Raw genomic sequence first — 7,886 nt, 5'->3', positions numbered from 1 at the left:
TACTAGGATTAAAAGTTGCACTGGATAGCTTTAGTGTCAACTTGATACACCTGGGTTGAGGGAGCCTCAACTGGGGAACTGCCTTCATTGGACTGGCCTGTGGCCATGTCTGTGGGTCACCTTCTTGATTGTTGAGTGATGTGGGAGGGCCCAGCCCTCTATGGGTGGTGCCACCCCTGGGCAGGTGGGCCTGTGTTGCATAAGAAAACAGGCTGATCAGGGGCCAGGGGAGCAAGCCAGTAAGCAGCATTCCTCCATGACCTGTGCTCCAGCTCCTGCCTCCAGGTTCCTGCCCTGAGTTCCTACCTTGGGCTCCTGGATGAACTGTGACCCAGGATATGTAAGCTAAATAAACCCTTTCCTCCCCAAATTGGTATTGGCCAGAGTGTTTTGTCACAGCAATGAAGAAACAAACCAGAACAAGAGGCTATGGGGTTATCTGAGGAACAGGTTTTGTGAAATCTCAGAACTGCTTTTTTCATTAACAGTGAAACATGTTCCTTAAACCCAGCTGCATAGTTGATTCTTAGTTTTCTGACAATGGAGCATTCTTTGCCAAGAAAGTACTTAGTCCCATAAACAAACTCATGTATACTACTTTAATTCTCTGGTGTCCATGTCCCTGTAATAGAGTCTAGGAGCACGGTAGACACCTCAGATAAACTATATGTGACCAGCCACTTTCCTTGGTGTGTGTGTGTGTGTGTGTGTGTGTGTGTGGTACACATGTGTACATATGTGTGTGGTGGCCAGATATTAACCTCTGGTATCTTTCCTCAGATGCTTGCTTCTGAAACTGAGTCTCAATGAGCTCTGGGTCTCACTAATTAGGCTATTCTGGAAGCTCAGTGAGCCCCAGGAATCTGTCTGCCCGTCTTCACCACCCCAGCACTGGACTACATGTGTACACCACCATGCCTGGCTTTTCACATGTGTTCTGAGGATCAAATTCATGCCCTCATGCTTGCACAGCAGCACTTCATTTCTGCTTCTTTTCTCACAAATTAAGATGCCAATTTGACTTTTAAAAGTTTTGTTAACTTCCTTATGTGTACTTTGTTTTCATTCCCCATTTTATCATTCCTCACTTGATGCAAGGAGGGAATTATTGATAATTATTATTGCAGTTAAAGTATACCATACCTTGCTCACCAGACCAGCAGGGCTTTCTCTCTGGGGTAAGTCAATCATGCCCTCTGCACCTTGACACCCCAGCTTCATTCACCCTCCCATCTCTCCTGCCTGTCTCTCCTCCTAGCCTGGGTCCTGTCCCATTCCTTGTCTTGGTGCACCAGAAACCTGGGGAACCACCACTGCTTCCCGATCTTTTGCATCCAGACCAACTCAGTTCCTTCTTGGGTCCCCAGGAGCACTGCTTCTGAGTCTGGCCCCACCCTCACCTCTCTTTTACTTCCCTGGGCCTGCAGGACCCACAGGCCTCTCTCCAACCTGCAGGCCTCTCTCTCCAGGGTAAGTCGATTGCGCCCTCTCACCTTGAGTCTCCCAGCTTCATTCACCCTCCCATCTACCCCATCAGTCTCTCCTCCTAGCCTGGATCCTGTCCCATTCCTTGTCTTGGTGCCCCCGGCACCAGGGGAACCACCTCTGCTTCCTGATCCTCTGCATCAGACCAACACAGTTCCTTCTCGCGTCCCCAGGAGCACTCTGGGCTTGGCCCCACCCTCACCTTCCTCTACTACCGTGGGCCTGCACTATCCTTAACCCTCTTTCTTGGATGCCGAGGCTGACCTTTCCTCTTCCTGATCCTTTGCATCCAGACAAATCCAGCTCCTAAGTGCAGTCCCCAGGAACCCTTGGGGCCACTTCCCACCCCCATCATCCTTTGCATCTGTGGGTGGCACGGCAATCAGCTGCCCTAGACCAGCATCTTTCCTGGGCCAGGCTCCCAGGCCAGTCCAACCCCCAAATACCTGAGGCCAAAATTGTTCCTGGAGGGATCCAGACCTTAGGAGAAAGCCTGAGAGCATCTGATCCTCATCTGACTTGGGCCTCTGTGGGAACTCCTGAAGACAAAAGCAATCTGGTGACACCAATATAAAATCAAAAGAGAAACAGCTTTTCATGCCCAAAAAGTAAACTACAAAGACACATAAAGTTTACAAAAAGAAGCAGAGCTAAGCTTGCAGGCTTGAGTCTCACACAAGAATCAGAAACTACAAAAGAAATTCACACATCAAAATCACAGAGATAAAACAACATGAAAAATCAAAATAACATATCACCACCAAATACCAATAGTCCTCTAGAGGAGTACAATGAGAACCCCCTAGAGATAATGCAGGACATGGAACTCAAAAGCACAGTTATAAACATGTTAAAGGAATTCAGTGAATTTAAAGAACACACAAAAAAAGAAATCAAAGAACTGAAGGAAGATAGGGATAAACTTCTGAATGAATTCAGAAAAGAGTTAGAAATATTGAAGAATACTCAGGCTGAAATGAAGAAGGAAGTGAAACAATCAGTAAGCCAATTAGAAGTGACAGGAGAAAGCCTCACCAATAGGATGAATGAAATGGAAAACAGAATATCAGGACTGGGAGATATAGTGGATGACCGGGAAGATAAAGTGGACGAACTAGCAACTCAAGCAAAGATTATGAAAAATTTAAGACAGCACAAGAATGGAATATGCAGGAATTGTGTGACACCATAAGAAGACCAAGCTTACAAATCGTAGGCATACAGGAAGGAGAAGAATCTCAAGATAATGGTATGGAACAGATCTTCAACAGGATTATAGGAGAAAATTTCTCAAAATTAAAGAAAGACATTCCCATATGAATACAAGAAGCATATAGAACACCAAACAGACAGGACCAGAAAAGAAAATCTCCATGGCATATGATAGTAAAAACACTAAATGTACAAAACAAAGAGACAATACTGAAAGCTTCAAAAGAGAAACAGCAAGTCACATATAAAGGAAAACCCATTAGGATTACAGCTGACTTTTCAGTGTAAACTATGACAGCCATAAGAGCCTGGACCAAAGCATTCCCAGTTTTAAATGACCACAGATGCCAACCCAGATTGCTATACCCAGCCAAAATGTCTACTATAGTCAAAGGGGAAAGAAAAATCTTCATGAAATAAATAGGCTGAATGAATTCATATTCACAAAACCAGCCCTTCAGAGAGTTCAGGAAACAATACAAAGAGCTGAAGAAAGCAATGTCTATACCCAAGGGATTGTTGAAAGAAATTCAATGAAGGTATAACTGTGGAAAAGTACAGCTATATCAAGAATGTAAACAGAAATAAAAATGACAGGATTCAATACTTATTGTTCATTAATAACTTTAAATATTAATGGACTGAACTCCTCAGTCAAGAGGCACAGACTAGGTGAATAGATTAAGAAACAAAATCCATCTTTTTGTTGTCTGCAAGAAACTCAACTCACTTTCAGGACAGATACCATCTTAAAGTGAAAGGATGGAAAAAGATATACCAAGCAAATGGTACTAAGAAAAAAGCAGGCATAGCAATTCTAATATCTGACAAATTAGACTTTAAATCATAACTAATCAGAATAGATAAAGAGGGCCACTTCATTCTGATCAAAGGAGCAATAAATCAAGAAGATGTTACAATCATGAACATATATTCACCAAACTCTGGTGTACCCAACTTCATAAACACAATACTGCAGGACTTTAAGAACCAGATTAATCCCAACTCATAAATAGCAGGGGACTTCAATACCCCACTGTCTCCATTAGATAGGTCAACAGAGCAGAGAGTTAACAGAGAGACATCTGAATTAAACAATAACAGACATCTACCGAGTATTCCACCCAAGCACCAAAGGACATACTTTCTACTCAGCACCCCATGGAACTTTCTCCAAAATCAACCATATACTGGGGCACAAAACAAACCTCAGCAAATACAAAAAGAATGAAATAATTACATGCATTCTATCAGACCACAATGCAAGAAAGCTTACAATCAACACCCAAAGAAGTCCTAATCACCACATGAACACATGGAGATTAAACAACACACTCCTAAATGATGAATGGGTCAAAAGAGAAATTAGGAAAGAAATAAATGTATTCCTGGAACTAAATGAAAAGGACAATACAACACAACAAAACCTCTGGGACACACTGAAAGCCGTCCTTAAAGGGAAATTTGTAGCTCTAAGTGCCTACATCAAAAAATCAGAAAGAACACAAATAAATGACAACTTTGCAACTCAAGATACTTGAAAAGCAACAGCCAACGAAACCCAAACCCAGCAGATAAGAAGAAATAACAAAACTCAGGGAAGAAATTAATGAAATTGAAACAAAGAAAACAACACACAGAATCGGGAGCTGGTTCTTTGAAAAGATAAAATTGACAGACCACTAGACCAGTTAACCAAAAGAAAGAAAAAGCACCTCCAAATCAATAAAATCAGAGATGAAAGGGGAAACATCACAACAGACACCAAAAAGATACAGAACATTATAAGGGAATACTTTAAAAACCTATATGCTACTAAATTTGAAAATCTAAAAGAAATGGATGGATATCTAAAGGCATGGGAGCCACCAAAACTAAACCAAGAAGAGAGTAACAGCTTAAACAGAACCATAACTCAAAAAGAAATTGAAACAGTAATACAAAACCTCTCGACTAGAAAAAGCCCAGGACCAGATGGATTTATAGCAGAATTCTATCAGACATTTAAAGAAGATCTGCATCCAATACTACTTAATTTATTCAAAAAGATAGAAATGGAGGGAGAACTTCCAAATTCCTTCTATGAAGCCAGCATCACTCTAATACCAAAGTCAGGCAAAGAAACAACCAAAAAAGAAAACTATAGACCCATATCCTTAATGAACATAGATGCAAAAATTCTCAACAACATAATTGCAAACTGCATACAGATACACATCAAAAAGACCATCCATCATGATCAAATCAGCTTTATCCCAGAGATGCAGGGATGGTTCAATATACATGTCAATAAACACCATAAATCATATAAATGGGCTCAAAGACAAGAACCACATGGTCATCTCAATAGATGCAGAGAAGGCCTTTGACAAAATTAAGCATGCATTTATGTTCAAAGTCCTAGAGAGAATTGGACTGGAGGGAACACACCTCAACATAATTAAAGCCACACATAACAAACCCATGGCCAACATTATTCTCAATGTAGAAAAACTGGAAGCATTCCCATTGAAATCAGGAACCACGTAAGGTTGCCCACCATCCCCACTTCTTTTAACATAGTGCTTTAAACTCTTGCAAGAGCAATAAGACAAGAGAAGGAATTTAAAGGAGTAATAATTGGAAAAGAAGATATCAAATTAGGTCTTTTTTCAGATGATATGATATTATATCTAAGAGACGCCAAAAATTCCACCTGAAAACTCCTAGAAATTATTAACACATTCAGTAAAGTGGCAGGTTACAATATTAACCTACAAAAGTCTGTAGCCTTTCTATATACCAATAACAGTCAATCAGAAAAAGAGCATATGGAAACACTCCCCTTCACAATAGCTGAAAAAAAAATCTCAGAATAAACCTGACTAAAAACATTAAAGACCTCTACAATGAAAATTTTAAATCTTTAAAGAAAGAGATTGAGGAAGACAACAGAAGATGGAAGGCCCTCCCATGGTCATGGATTGGAAGAATTAATATTGTGAAAATGACTATCCTACAAAAAGTGTTGGTGCTGGGCGGCCAAGACGGACAGTACCTGAAAGGGGGAGTGAGGGTTGAAGGAAAAACAAGAGACAGAGGAAAGATACTTGGGAGGACTGTCAGTAGAGATTGAAGCCCCGGTTTATTTTAGCTCAGCCTTTTTATACAGTAGAATATCAGATAGCCACCGTTTGCTTAGCTTAATTAGCTTCAACAGCTGTTTTTTCCAACCTTTATCTGAGGGTCAAGGAACGGTCAAATACTTGTTGTGAATTCCACCATTTAACCATCTTCCCTAAATTATCAACACATTCTTCCTGACTTGGCAGAATAATTAGGTACTGGTGTGCAAAACACACAAACTCTTGAGTCAAAGTGAAACAAGCAAGCCCGTCACAGCTCAATGTACAAAATGGCTGTGCTTACACTAATAGCTCCTAACAAAAAAGTCATTCATAGATTCAATGAAATGCCAATCAAAATTCCCATGACATTTTTCACAGAATTGGAAAAAAGCATCCTAAGATTCATATGGAAGCACAAAAGACCTCGGATAGCCAAACAACCTTGAGCACTAAGAGCAATGCCGGGGGGATTAGTATACCAGATTTTAAGCTGTATTACAGAGCTGTAGTCATAAAAGCAACATGGTACTAACACAAAAATAGACCCATAGATCAATGGAACAAAACTGAAGACCCAAATATGAGTAAATGCAATTTCAGACACCTGATATTTGACAAAGGGGTCAAGAATATTCACTGGAGGAAAGACATCATGTTCAGCAAATGGTGCTGGCAAAACAGGATCTCCACTTGTACAAGAACTAAAGTAAACCCCCATCTATCAACCTTTACAAAATCAATTTCAAATGGATCAGAGACCTCAATGTAAAGCCTGAAACTCTGAAACTGTTAGAAGAAAACATTGGCAAAAACCTAAAAGATATAGGTGTAGGAAAGGATTTTCTAAACTTGACATCAATTGCTCAGGAAACAAGGGCAAGAATTAAAAAGTGGGACCTCATTAAACTAAAAAGCTTCTGTACATCAAAGGAGGCAACCAGGGAAGCGAACAGAAAACCCACAGAATGGAAGAAAATCTTCATCACGATACATCCAACAGAGGTTTAATAGCCATGTAATATAGTGAACCCCCAAAACAGAAAATCAAGACAAGAAGTAACCCAATTAAAAGATGGGCTAAGGAGCTGAACAGAGAGTTCTCAAAAGAAGTTTTAAAGATGGCTATAAAACATCTTAAAAGATGTTTAACATCACTAATAATTAGGGAAATGCAAATTAAAACCACTTTAAGATTACATCTTACCCCAGTCAGACTGCCTAAGATCAAGAGAACAAATGATACCATATGTTGGAGAGGACAGATGTGGGGCAAACTTGTTCAACCCCTATGGAAAGCAGTGTGGAGAACTCTTAAAAAACTACAAATGAACCTACCAAATTATCCCATTTATGCCACTCCTTGGACCACTCCTTGGCATATACCCAAAGAACTCATCCTGTTGCAGAGACACCTGCACATCCATGTTTGTTGCTGCCCTTTGCACAATAGTTAAGAGATGAAGCAACCTAAGTGTCACTCAATTGATGAGTGGATAATGAAAATGTGGTTCATTTATATGATGGAGTTTTACTCAGCAGGAAAGAAAGATGAAATCATGAAATTTGCAGGTAAATGGATGGAACTAGAATCTATTATACTAAGTGAAGTAACAAAGACTCAGAAAAAAAATCGACATATGTTCTCCCTCATATGTGGATCCTAGCACCAAATCCTTATGAGTATGTGTCCAGACTTAACTACAGGAACCAGGATAATGGAAATAAACAGGGAGGTAAAGGAAAAGAAAGACCCTGAAAGAGAAGAACAGTAGGAAACAGGCCTTAATAAGGGAGATATGGATAAAAATTGGGTTAGTTTAAGGGAGGGGGGAGGGAAGAGTATACAAGGGACCTAAGGGATAAAGGGAAAGAAGAAGCTCAAGAGAGGTAGGACCGTAGGAGAACGGTATTATTAAGGGAGAAAGGGGGGAAATGGGGGCACCTTAAGTGGGAAAACAATGTTGGAGGGCTGAGACAATGGGAGAGATAAATAATGCCTAGCTACTTTTGAAAACCAGAGGGAGCCATATTACTCCTACAGCCTCCTGACAAATTATACATAGCAGATCAAGAAATATATGT

This window comes from Nannospalax galili, unplaced genomic scaffold (assembly GCF_000622305.1).
Source record: "Nannospalax galili isolate Female #2095 unplaced genomic scaffold, S.galili_v1.0 scaffold50, whole genome shotgun sequence".
In the NCBI taxonomy this organism is placed as follows: domain Eukaryota; kingdom Metazoa; phylum Chordata; class Mammalia; order Rodentia; family Spalacidae; genus Nannospalax; species Nannospalax galili.
Note: the sequence above shows the minus strand (reverse complement) of the source record.